Below are 12,918 nucleotides of genomic sequence, written 5' to 3'. Positions count from 1 at the left end.
CTCCCCAGTGCTTGCTAAAGCCTCAGCAGTACATTCTTGCTTTTATATTCTAGTCCCCTCAAAACGAATGCTAATATTGCATCTGCCTTCCTCACCATCAACTCAACTCTTAAGATCAATCTAACCCTTCCCTTCAGAATCACTGTTTTTGCCAGTATGTGAAACCATACAAGAATTGATTCTGGGTTCAGTGCCAAGCACAAAATGATACAATATCATAACAGACAACACAATAGCAACTAACCATTCACAACACAATATTGTAATCAACCGCGAGCAATCCACAATTAGCAGGACAGTCACATGCAAACGTCGATACATAACCGTCATTTTCCATCATCCATGTGCCCATCAGAGAGTCTCTTAAATGTCCCTAATGTATCTGCCTCAACCACCACCCCTAGGAGTGCATTCCACACATCCACCACTATGTAAAAAAAAATTTGCCTTTGACTTCCCCACTATACTTTCTTCCAATCACCTTAAAATTATGCCTCCTCATATTAGCCATTTCATCCCTGGGTCTCTGGCTACCCATTCGTTCAATCCCGTACACCTCCACTGATTCCTCTAAGCTGCACAGCACGCAGCCGTGCAGTGACTGAAATATCCCTAAGCACATAGCCTTCGTTGCTGGGCAGCTGGAATTTTCTTTTCTATAAAATCAAACGTATGTGACTTTTCAATTTTCATTCTAAATAATTATAGTGCGCACATTACAAAAAAAATGTTTAAAATGCCGCACAGTTTTCAGGCCGGGTAAACATCTCCTGCTCAGAGCAATGGTTGATCTGTCCAGCTGTAAAGTCACCTTTCATCCCAGTGCCTTTGAATGGAAAATCCTACAAAAGGTAGTGGATTCAGCCCAGTACATCACAGGTAAAGCCCTCCCAACCTGAATCCCATACTGTAAAAGGACTAGATGGGATAGAGTTTGTCAAATGTGTTCGGGGAAGTTTCCTTCATCAGTACATAGACGTCCCAACCAACAAGAGAGTGTGTGATACTGGATCTGCTATTAGGGAATGAGACAGGGCAGGTGACAGAAATTTGCGTCGGGGTACACTTTGCATCTAGTGACCACAATGGCATCAGTTTCAAAGTATGCAAAAAGATAGGTCTGGTCCATGGGTTGAGACATCAAGTTGGAGAAAGGCCAATTTTGATGGTATCAGAAACGATCACAGAAAAAGTGTGGATTGGGACAGGCTGTTTTCTGGAAAAGGTGTATTTGGTAAGTGGGAAGCTTTCAAAAGTGACACTTTGAGAGTACAAAGCTTGTACGTGCCTGTCAGATTAAAAGGTAAAGATAACAAGTGTAAGGAATCAGGAGATATTGAGGCCCTGCTTAAGAGAAAAGAGGAAGAGGTAGATTGGGAGGCTGCTTCGCCGAGCTCCTACACTCAGTCCACCAGAAATAGCAGGATCGCCCTATGGCCACCCATTTTAATTCCACTTCCCATTCCCACATGTCAATCGAGATGAGCCCACACTCAGGTTGGAGGAGCACACCTTATATTCCGTCTGAGTAGCCTCCAACCTGATGGCATGAACATCGATTTGTTGAACTTCTGGTAATGCCCCCCCACTTTGCCACTCTCCTCTCTCACCTCATCTCATTACCTACCCATCACCTCCTTCCAGTGCTCCTCTCCTTTTCCTTTCTTTTATAGCCTTCTGTACACTCCTACCAGATTCCCCTCCTCCAGCCCTGTATCTCTTTCACCAATCAACTTCTCAGCTCTTTACTTCACCTCCCCCCATCCCAGTTTCAACGATCACTCTGCTTCTTCCTCCCCTCCCCTCCTAACTCATCCTTTTCTATTCTCCAGCCCTGATGAAGGGTCTCGGCCCGAAACGTCGACTGTACTCTTTTCCATAGATGCTGCCTGGCCTGCTGAGTTCCTCCAGCATTTTGGGTGTATGTTTTGGATTTCCAGTATCCTCAAAATTTCTCTTGTTTGGTATTGAGTACAGGAGATGGGATGTTATGTTGAAGTTGTATAAGACATTGGCGAGGTCTGATTTGGAGTACTGTGTGCAGTTTTGGTCACTTACCTACAGGAAAGCTGTAAACAAGGTTGAAAGAGTACAGAGAAAATTTACAAAGACATTGCCAGGTTTGGAGGATCTGAGTTATAAGGAAAGATTGAATAGGTTAGAATTGTATTTCTTAGAACATAATAGATTAAGAAGAGATTTGATAAGAGGTATACAAAATTATGAGGGGTACAAAATAATTAGGATAAATGAAAACAGGCCTTTCCCACTGAGGCTGGGTGGAATTACAATCAATAAGAGTGAAAGGTGAAAATTTTAGGGGGAAAATGTTTTCACTTAGAGGGTGGTGAGAGTGTGGAACGAGCTGCAAGCATAAGTGGAGCATGCAAGTTCGATTTCAATGTTTAAGAAAAGTTTGGACGGTAGGGATGGTAGGGGTATGGAGGGCTATGGTTCCAGCATAGGTCCATGGGAGTAGGCAGTTAAAATGGTTTCAGCATGGACTAGATGGGCCAAAGGGCCTGTTTCTGTGCTGTACTTCTCTTGACTCTGTAACCACTCTGTCGTAAAAAAGCAGCATCCATCATCAGAGATCCCTACCACCCAGAACATGCTCTCTTCCTGCTACTACCCTCAGGTAGCTAGCACAAGAGTCTCAGCACTCACTCCACCAGGATCAGGAACAGTTACTGCCCCTCAATCATCAGGCTCTTGAACAAAAGGAGATAACTTGCCCATCCAATTAAGACGTGTCCCACAATCAATAATCTCACTTTTAAGGACTCTTTATATTCTTATCTCATGTTCTCATTATTTATTGCTATTTATTTATATTTGCATTTGCACAGTTTGTTGTCTTCTGCACTCTGGTTGATCTTTTATTGATCCTGTCAAAGTTACTATTCTATAGATTTGCTGAGTATGCCCATAGGAAAATGAATCTCAGCATTGTAAGAAAAAGTCTGCAAGAAAAGGTTTGTGAACCCTTTGCAATTACCTGGTTTTCTGCAGTAATTACTCAAAGTGTGGTCTGATCTTCACAATAATATACAAACACAATCTGCCTAAACTAATAACATGCAAACATTTATGCCACTTCTCATCGATACTGAGTACACGATCTAATCAATCACAGTCTAGGTTCAAAAACGTATGTGAACCTCTGGGATAATGCCTTCTGTAAAAGCTATTTGCAGTTAGGTGTTCCAATCAATGAGATGAGATTGGAGGTGTGGGGTGTAGAGGTGCCCTGCTCTATAAAAAAAATACACACAGTCAGGTTACTGACAGAGCCTGCTGTTCTCAAGAAAGATCTGTTTACGTGCACCATGCCTCAATCAAAACAGCTGTCAGAGGACCTTAGAAGAAAAATTGTAGAGATGCATGAAGCTGGAAAAGGCTTCAAAAGCATTTCTAAAGACCTGACTGTTCATCAGTCCACAGTAAGAGAAATTGTCTACTCAGTACTCTCTCTAGGAGTGGGTGTCCTGCAAAGATCACACCAAGAGCGGAGCACAACGTGCAGTACTGAAGGAGGTGAAAAAGAACCCAAGGGTAACAGCAAAAGACCTGCAGAAGCCTCTAGGACTTGCTGAAGTCTCTGTTCATATGTCTTCGATAAGAAAAACATTGAAACAAGAATGGTGTTCATGGAAGGAAACCACTGCTCTGCAAAAAAAAAAATTGCTACATATCTCAAGTTTGCAAAAAGACCACCTGCCTATCCCACAATGCTTTTGAGACAATGTTTTGTGGAAAAATGAGACAAAAGTTGAACTTTTTGACAGAAATACACATTGCTATGTTTAGAGTTCAAAGCGTATTGCAAGTCAACACCAAAACCTCATCCCAACTATGAAGCAGGGTGGAAGGAGCATCGGGGTTTGGGGCTGCCTTGCTGCCTCAGGGCCTGGACGGCTTACAATCACTGAGGGCACAATCAAGTCAAAATAGTTTCAAGACATTTTATAGGAGAATGTCAGGGTAGTGGTCTGTTACCTGAAGTTTAATAGAAGTTGGATGATGCGACAAGACAATGATTGAGAACACAAGACGATATCAACAACAGAATGGTTTAAAAAGAAAATGCGTGTTTTGGAATGGCCAAGTCAGAGTCCAGACCTGAACCCAATTGAGATGCTGTGGCGTGACCTGAAGAGGGCTGTTCATGTGAGGTTGCCCAGAAATATTGATGAACTGAAACAGTTTTTTTTAAATGGAGGAATGGTCTAAAATTCCTTCTTGCCATTGTGCAAGTCTGATCAGCAAGCTACAGGAAAAGTTTGGTGAAGGTTATTGCTGCTGAAGGAGGTTCTAAATACTTTCTCCAGCCTGGACTGTGAATGATTTAACAATGTGCTCAATAAAGACATGAAAAGTACAATTGTTTGTGTGTTATTAGTTTAGGCAGATTGTGTTTGTCTATTATTGTGAAGATCAGACCACACTTTATATGAGTAATTAATGCACAAAACCAGGTAATTGCAAAGGGTTCACATACTTTTTCATGCAACTGTATATGTACTCTGAAAAAAATTTACTTTGAAACTTTGATCCTCCTTCACTCCAAAGAGAAAAGCCCCATCTCACTCAACCTCTCCTCATTAGACAAATGAATGTAATGTCTAAATGTATAACAGAGCCTGATTGAAATAAATGAACCATTTTAGAAAGCCAGTTCAAAACTTATATTTTAAAAAGACAATTAACAAACAATTTATAAGTAGTATCGTTATTGTAGCTCGTTACGATCCAAATACTAACACGTACGCCAGGTCTAAAAGGATTTCAAAACGTTTAACATCCAGCATCACGTGTTCTTGCAACGGTCTAGCTGACACTGAGCTACCATGAGATGATTCCTGGGAAAACATCTCATCACTCTCATGTTGTAGAAGTCATTTATTAAGCAGTAACAACAATATGCTGCGTGCCAACAAAGGTTTTGCACGTGCCATCTTGGGCACAGGTACCATAGGTTCGCCAACCCTGATCTAAGCATTCCACTACCAAGCAAACTGGTCACAAATTCCTCGATCTGGGACTGAGCCTCTCTCTCTGCAACTCGATTCTCAACTTCCTGACCAACAGGCCGCGGCTAATAGTGGCCAACAATAGCGACGCCAACTGACCACAATCAGTAACGATAGACGGTGACGCCAACACAGGCGGGAGGAGAAGATGATGGCGCGATGCAGCGCACGCAGCTCTCCGGTGAAATGATATTGTATTTGTAAGTAGGATGCCGTGCACAATTCTGATTTGATGGAGACAGACGTGAGAAGTACGGAGGAACATCTGGAGAAACTTCTGAAATGCCCGGTTCGCTGCTGCTGCTACTGTGCGATTGAGAATCTCCGGAGGGGAAGGCCCCAGATCCTCTGCTTTGCCTATTGCCTGTTGCCGGGGTCGAAGTGTTCGGCAGAGATGGTGCTCGGTACTCGGTGTCGGAGGGCTGATCGGAGCTCGAAGTTCTCGGACGACTCAGAGTCGGACTGTGGTCGGGCATGGCAGGAAGAGTTTTCTTCCTTCTTCCGTCTGCGTGAGATGTGGAACTTTCGAGAGACTTTGAACTTTTTTTTTTACCGTGCCCATGGCCTGTTCTTCATCAAGTTATGGTATTGCTTGCACTGTTGTAACTAGATGTTATAATTATGTGGTTTTTGTCAGGTTTTCAGTCTTGGTCTGTCCTATGTTTCTGTGATATCACACCGGAGGAATATTGTATCATTTCTTAATGCATGCATTACTAAATGACAATAAAAGAGGACTGTGTGTCCTCATGATCTAATCTAATCTAACAGACCGCCGTCGGTAACAACCAGCAGGCAGTGACACCATTAGACCACGATCGGTAAGAATAGGCAGCACGCCACAATTATCCTTGGCACTGGCACTCAGCAAAAGTTTTGTCCCATCACCTCCTCTACTCCTTGCACACTTACGATTGCGTGGCCAAATTCTGCCAACTGCAAGTTTGCAGACAACACCACCGCCACCGCTGTGGCCGTATCTCAAATAGCAATGAGTCAGAGTACAGGAAGGAGATGGAATGACCAGTGATGTGGTGTCATGACAACAAACTTTCCCACAGTGTCAGCAAAACAAAAGAGCTAGTCAGTGATTTTTGAAATTGAATTGAATTGAATTGAATGATCTTTATTGTCATTACACAGCAGAGCTACTAGGACTTGATGTTTCAATCCCTATGGTAAGTCGGCACTCTCGATGTTGGCAGTGGGTTTGGAGTGGTGACAAGGAGGGAGGGTAGGTATGCCATCGGGGTCATCAGGTGGGCACTCTCCTCCTTTGCTGTTTCGTTGATAAGCCCACGACGTCTCCAGAGGGCTCAACGGTGCTACCTGGCGTCCCAGATACACCCCCCTCAGTTCCATACCCTCCTGTCTTCATCTTGCAGCCCAGTTGTTGTCTTTCCTTTTAGTCCAAATACAATTGCTGCTTTCTTCTGCTGCATTTGACAAGGACTTGATTGCTTGTTGGAGGGAGTGACCCCCTCACCCCCATCTTCTTCAACAGACTGGTCGTAGATGTAACAACGAATCCCCTGCATCCCACTTCTACAGGGAAAATCTTGGTCTTCCAGCCATTCTGGGCAGCTTCATTTGCCAGTTCAGAGTACTCGGTCTTTTTCCTCTCATAAGCTTCTTCGACACCATCTTCCCATGGTACTGTCAATTCCACAACATAAGGTACAATGAAACTCTGTTTGACTTCCTCTCAGGCAATTAAATAAAGTGGTAGATAAAAACAAGACAGTAATAGAAAAACAGTATTAACAGTAAGTGGCAAATGACACTTAAAGGATTGATGGTGGATATGCAATGGCAAGCATTTAAAGGTTGCATGGATGAACTACAACAATTGTTCATCCCAGTTTGGCAAAAGAATAAATCAAGGAAGGTAGTGCACCCGTGGATGACAAGAGAAATTAGGGATAGTATCAATTCCAAAGAAGAAGCATACAAATTAGCCAGAGAAAGTGGCTCACCTGAGGACTGGGAGAAATTCAGAGTTCAGCAGAGGAGGACAAAGGGCTTAATTAGGAAGGGGAAAAAAGATTATGAGAGAAAACTGGCAGGGAACATAAAAACGGACTGTAAAAGCTTCTATAGATATGTAAAAAGGAAAAGACTGGTAAAGACAAATGTAGGTCCCCTGCAGACAGAAACAGGTGAATTGATTATGGGAAGCAAGGACATGGCAGACCAATTGAATAATTACTTTGGTTCTGTCTTCACCAGGGAGGACATAAATAATCTTCCAGAAATAGTAGGGGACAGAGGGTCCAGTGAGATGGAGGAACTGAGCGAAATACATGTTAGTAGGGAAGTGGTGTTAGGTAAATTGAAGGGATTGAAGGCAGATAAATCCCCAGGGCCAGATGGTCTGCATCGCAGGGTGCTTAAGGAAGTAGCCCAAGAAATAGTGGATGCATTAGTGATAATTTTTCAAAACTCGTTAGATTCTGGACTAGTTCCTGAGGATTGGAGGGTGGCTAATGTAACTCCACTTTTTAAAAAAGGAGGGAGAGAGAAACCGGGGAATTATAGACCGGTCAGCCTAACGTCGGTGGTGGGGAAACTGCTGGAGTCAGTTATCAAGGATGTGATAACAGGACATTTGGAAAGCGGTGAAATGATCGGACAAAGTCAGCATGGATTTGTGAAAGGAAAATCATGTCTGACGAATCTCATAGAATCTTTTGAGGATGTAACTAGTAGAGTGGATAGGGGAGAACCAGTGGATGTGGTATATTTGGATTTTCAGAAGGCTTTTGACAAGGTCCCACACAGGAGATTAGTGTGCAAACTTAAAGCACACGGTATTGGGGGTAAGGTATTGGTGTGGGTGGAGAGTTGGTTAGCAGACAGGAAGCAAAGAGTGGGAATAAACGGGACCTTTTCAGAATGGCAGGCGGTGACTAGTGGGGTACCGCAAGGCTCAGTGCTGGGACTCCAGTTGTTTACAATATATATTAATGACTTGGATGAGGGAATTAAATGCAGCATCTCCAAGTTTGCGGATGACACGAAGCTGGGTGGCAGTGTTAGCTGTGAGGAGGATGCTAAGAGGATGCAGGGTGACTTGGATAGGTTGGGTGAGTGGGCAACTTCATGGCAGATGCAATTTAATGTGGATAAATGTGAAGTTATCCACTTTGGTGGCAAAAATAGGAAAACAGATTATTATCTGAATGGTGGCCGATTAGGAAAAGGGGAGGTGCAACGAGACCTGGGTGTCATTATACACCAGTCATTGAAAGTGGGCATGCAGGTACAGCAGGCGGTGAAAAAGGCGAATGGTATGCTGGCATTTATAGCGAGAGGATTCGAGTACAGGAGCAGGGAGGTACTACTGCAGTTGTACAAGGCCTTGGTGAGACCACACCTGGAGTATTGTGTGCAGTTTTGGTCCCCTAATCTGAGGAAAGACACCCTTGCCATAGAGGGAGTACAAAGAAGGTTCACCAGATTGATTCCTGGGATGGCAGAACTTTCATATGATGAAAGACTGGATGAACTGGGCTTGTACTCATTGGAATTTAGAAGATTGAGGGGGGATCTGATTGAAACGTATAAGATCCTAAAGGGATTGGACAGGCTAGATGTAGGAAGATTGTTCCCGATGTTGGGGAAGTCCAGAACGAGGGGCCACAGTTTGAGGATAGAGGGGAAGCCTTTTAGGACCGAGATCAGTAAAAACTACTTCACACAGAGAGTGGTGAATCTGTGGAATTCTCTGCCACAGGAAACAGTTGAGGCCAGTTCATTGGCTATATTTAAGAGGGCGTTAGATATGGCCCTTGTGGCTATGGGGGTCAGGGGGTATGGAGGGAAGGCTGGGGCGGGGTTCTGAGTTGGATGATCAGCCATGATCATAATAAATGGCGGTGCAGGCTCGCAGGGCCGAATGGCCTACTCCTGCACCTATTTTCTATGTTTCTATGTTTCTAAATAGACAAGTAGCAGAAAATGAGGAGGATTTTGGGGGGATGGGAGTGGTGGAGCACTCAATGATGTCTACATCAACGATGCTGAGGTCGAGAGGATTGAGACCTTCAAGTTCCTTGGTGTCAGCCTGTCCTGATCCAACTCCATAGAGGCCATGGCCAAGAATGCTCACCAAGTCCTCTACTTCTTCAGGAGGTTAAAAAAAGTTCAGCACATCCCCGTCGATCTGCACCAATTTTTATCGATGCACCATAGCAAGCATCCTATCTGGATGGATCACAGCTCGGCTTGGCAACCACTCTACCCACGACTGCAAGAAACCCCAGAGTTGGGGACACAACTCAGCACATCCCAAAAACCAGTCTCCTCTCTATGGATCAGTCTATAACTTCCGGCTGCCTCTCCAGTGAAATAGTAGTCATAGTCATACTTTATTGATCTCGGGGGAAATTGGTTTTTGTTACAGTTGCACCATCAATAATAAATAGTAATAAAACCATAAATAGTTAAATAGTAATATGTAAATTATGAAATAAGTCCAGGACCAGCCTATTGGCTCAGGGTGTCTGACTCTCCAAGGGAGGAGTTGTAAAGTTTGATGGCCACAGGCAGGAATGACTTCCTATGATGCTCTGTGTTGCATCTCGGTGGAATGAGTCTCTGGCTGAATGTACTCCTGTGCCCAACCAGTACATTATGTAGTGGATGGGAGACATTGTCCAAGATGGCATGCAACTTAGACAGCATCCTCTTTTCAGACACCACTGTGAGAGAGTCCAGTTCCATTCCCACAACATCACTGGCCTTACGAATGAGTTTGTTGATTCTGTTGGTGTCTGCTACCCTCAGCCTGCTGCCCCAGCACACAACAGCAAACATGATAGCACTGGCCACCACAGACTCGTAGAACATCCTCAGCAAATGATATCGTATTTGTAAGTAGGATGCCGTGCACAATTATGATTTGAGCACGGAGGAACATCTGGATTAGCCGCGAGAGCACGGAGGAACATCTGGATTAACTTCTGAAATGCCCAGTTCGCTGCCGCTGCTACTGTGCGATCGAGAGTTTCCAGAGGGAAGGCCCCAAAATCCTTGGCTTTGCCTGCTGCTGGTGACCAGGGTTGAGGTCGAAGCGTTCAGCAGAGATGGTGCTCGGTGCTCGGTGTCGGAGCTCGAAGTTTTTGGACGACTCAGAGTCGCTGTGGTCAGGTATGGCAGGGAGAGTTTTCTTCCTTCTCCCGTCTGTGTGAGATGTAGGACTCTCAAGAGACTTTGAACTTTTTTACCGTGCTCACGGCCTGTTCTTCATCAAGTTACGGTATTGCTCGCACTGTTGTAACTATTTGTTATAATTATGTGGTTTTTGTCAGTTTTTCAGTCTTGGTCTGTCCTGTGTTTCTGTGATATCACACCGGAGGAATATTGTATCATTTCTTAATGCATGCATTTCTAAATGACAATAAAAGAGGACTGCTTGTCCTCATAATCTAATCTAAAGCAGCCAGAACATTCAAAGATACTACCCCACCCTGGATATTCTCCCTTCTCTCTTCTCCCATCGGGCAGGAGATACAAAAGCCCAAACCACCAGGCTCAGGGACAGCCTCTACCCCAGAGACTGGAACTGCGCACGGTATTTCTGATGCCGAGACGGGAACCGTGCGGGGTGATCCTGATGCACAAATGGGAAGCGTGCACAGTAGTCCCCTTGCAGGTACGGGTACAGGAGTCAGCCGTATAAAACTTTGATGTGGCGGCACTCAGAGTACTGCGTGCAGTTCTGGTCACCCCTTAACGGGAAGGGTGTGGGGGCTCTGGAGAGGGGACGCAGAAGAGATTCACCAGGATGCTGCCTAGATTAGAGCTACTAGGAGAGGTTGGATGAACTTGGACTGTTTTCTTTGGAGCGACGAAAGATGAGGGGAAACCTGATGGAAGTTCATAAGATTAGGAGAGGCACACATGGAACAGGAAACAGCCAGCCAGTACCTTTTCTCCAGGGTATCAGACAGTGTGCACTTCATATGAGAGAGGCAAGTTCAAAGGGAGATGTGTGGAGCAAGTCTCTTTACAGAGAGTGGCGGATACACGGAATGTGTGCCGGGGTGGTGGTGGAGGCAGATACAATAGAGACATTTAAGAGCCTCTTAAACCAGAGATTGAAATGGATCCTCCAGACTCTTCCTGATGAATGGTCTTGGCCAGAAATCGCTTATTCCCCTCCTAGGTGCTGATTGACCTGCTGGGTTCCTCTGGCATTTAAGATCAATCGACCATAAGACACAGGAGCAGAATTAGGCCATTTGGCCCATCGAGTCTGCTCCACTATTCCATCGCGGCCAATTTATTACCGTCAGGAAGGAGGTACAGGAGCCTAAAGGCATAGACTCAACGATTCAGGAACAGCTTCTTCCCCCCTGCCATCCGATTTCTGAATGGACATTGAATCCACGAACAATTTTCCTACTTCTTTTCCTCTCTTAGCATTACTTATTTAATTTAACTTTTCTAATAAACGTATATACACTTCTTACTGTAATGTAGTTTTTTTATGTATTGCTGGCGTATAACAAATTTGTGACATATGCCGGTGATATTTAACCTGATTCTGATGATCCCACTCAACCCCAATCTCCTGCCTTCTCCCCGCAGCCTTTTGACAACCCTACTAACCAAGAGCCTATCAACCTCCTCTTTCAACATACTCAATTACTTTGCCTCCACAGCCATTGCAGCAATGAATTCCGCAGATTCACCACCCTCTGCCTAAAGAAACTCCTCATCTCTGTTCTAAAGGGATATCCTTCTGTTCCGAGGCTGTGCCCTCTGGTCCTAGACTCCCTTAACAAGAGAAAACATCATCTCCATGTTCTCACTCTATCGAGGCCTTTCAACATTCAAAAGGTTTCAATGAGATCTCATACTCATTCTTCTGAATTCCAGTGAGTTCAGGCCCAGAGCCATCAGAGCTCCTCATAAGTTAACCCTTTCATTCCTGGGATCATTCTCATGAACCTCCTCTGGAACCTCTACAATGCCAGTACATCCTTTCTTCGACAAGGGGCACAAAACTGCTCACAATCCTCCAAATGTATTCTGACCAGTGCCTTATTAAGTTTCAGCACTACATCCTTGCTTTTATATTCTAGTTCTCTCAAAATGAACACTAACTCCCTTATCATCTTGCAAGTTAACCTTTGGGGAGTCCTGCACGAGGGCTCCCAAGTTCCTCTCCACCTCTGATTTCTGAATTCACTCTCGGTTTAGATCAGGGGCTCCCAACCCTTTTTTATACTTCCTGCCTGTTACACCACCAGCATTTAGGGCAGCAATGAAGGTCCTCCAGCTCTGGTGGTGTTCAGGGTTTCCTTCATCATGTCACTCACTTCCTCTTGGTTTTCCACTACTGTCAGTTATGTAAGTCCCAGGAGGAGACTCAGGAATACCGTGTCACTCAGATATAGAAGGATTCTTCATTGCTGTTTCCGTAATAATTTTGTTTTACCAGTCAGAGTTGTTGGCCCTGAGCTGAACCCCCGAACCTGGAGGACTGGTGGATCACAGTCTGGCCTCTACCCTTTGACCTGTTTGGCATGGGTGACCCTACCAAGAGCTAAAGCACGAGGCCCAGACTCCAGCCAACAGAGCTCTCCAGGCCATTGAGACATGCAAGCCTCCAAACCACGACGAGGTTGTGATCATCTCGAAGGACCACAGACCAGTACCATGAAGCGAGGGGTCCGTGGACCCCAGGTCGGAAATCCCTGGTTTAGAAGATAATTTTTATTCTCCCTACATCAGTGCATAAATCCTACACTCCCCCAATACTGTACTCCATCTGGCACTTCATTGCCCACTCTCCCAACCCATCCAAGCCCTCAAGACAACTGACAAAAGCACTGTGCTATACAAGACCACCTGCAGAGGCTACAACAAGAACTAC

General features: G+C 44.7%; 1 protein-coding gene across 2 annotated transcripts in view; it reads right to left on the bottom strand.

Annotated features, from left to right (window-relative positions):
* The window catches only part of LOC140190098 (vacuolar fusion protein MON1 homolog B-like), a 37,000-nt gene that overhangs the window by 7,552 nt on the left and 16,530 nt on the right, over positions 1 to 12,918 (bottom strand). The gene's annotated exons all lie outside the window — the stretch shown is intronic.

This window comes from Mobula birostris, chromosome 29 (assembly GCF_030028105.1).
Source record: "Mobula birostris isolate sMobBir1 chromosome 29, sMobBir1.hap1, whole genome shotgun sequence".
NCBI classification, from domain to species: domain Eukaryota; kingdom Metazoa; phylum Chordata; class Chondrichthyes; order Myliobatiformes; family Myliobatidae; genus Mobula; species Mobula birostris.
The sequence above is the reverse complement of the archived record's forward strand: the minus strand, read 5'-3'. Positions and strand labels throughout refer to the sequence as shown.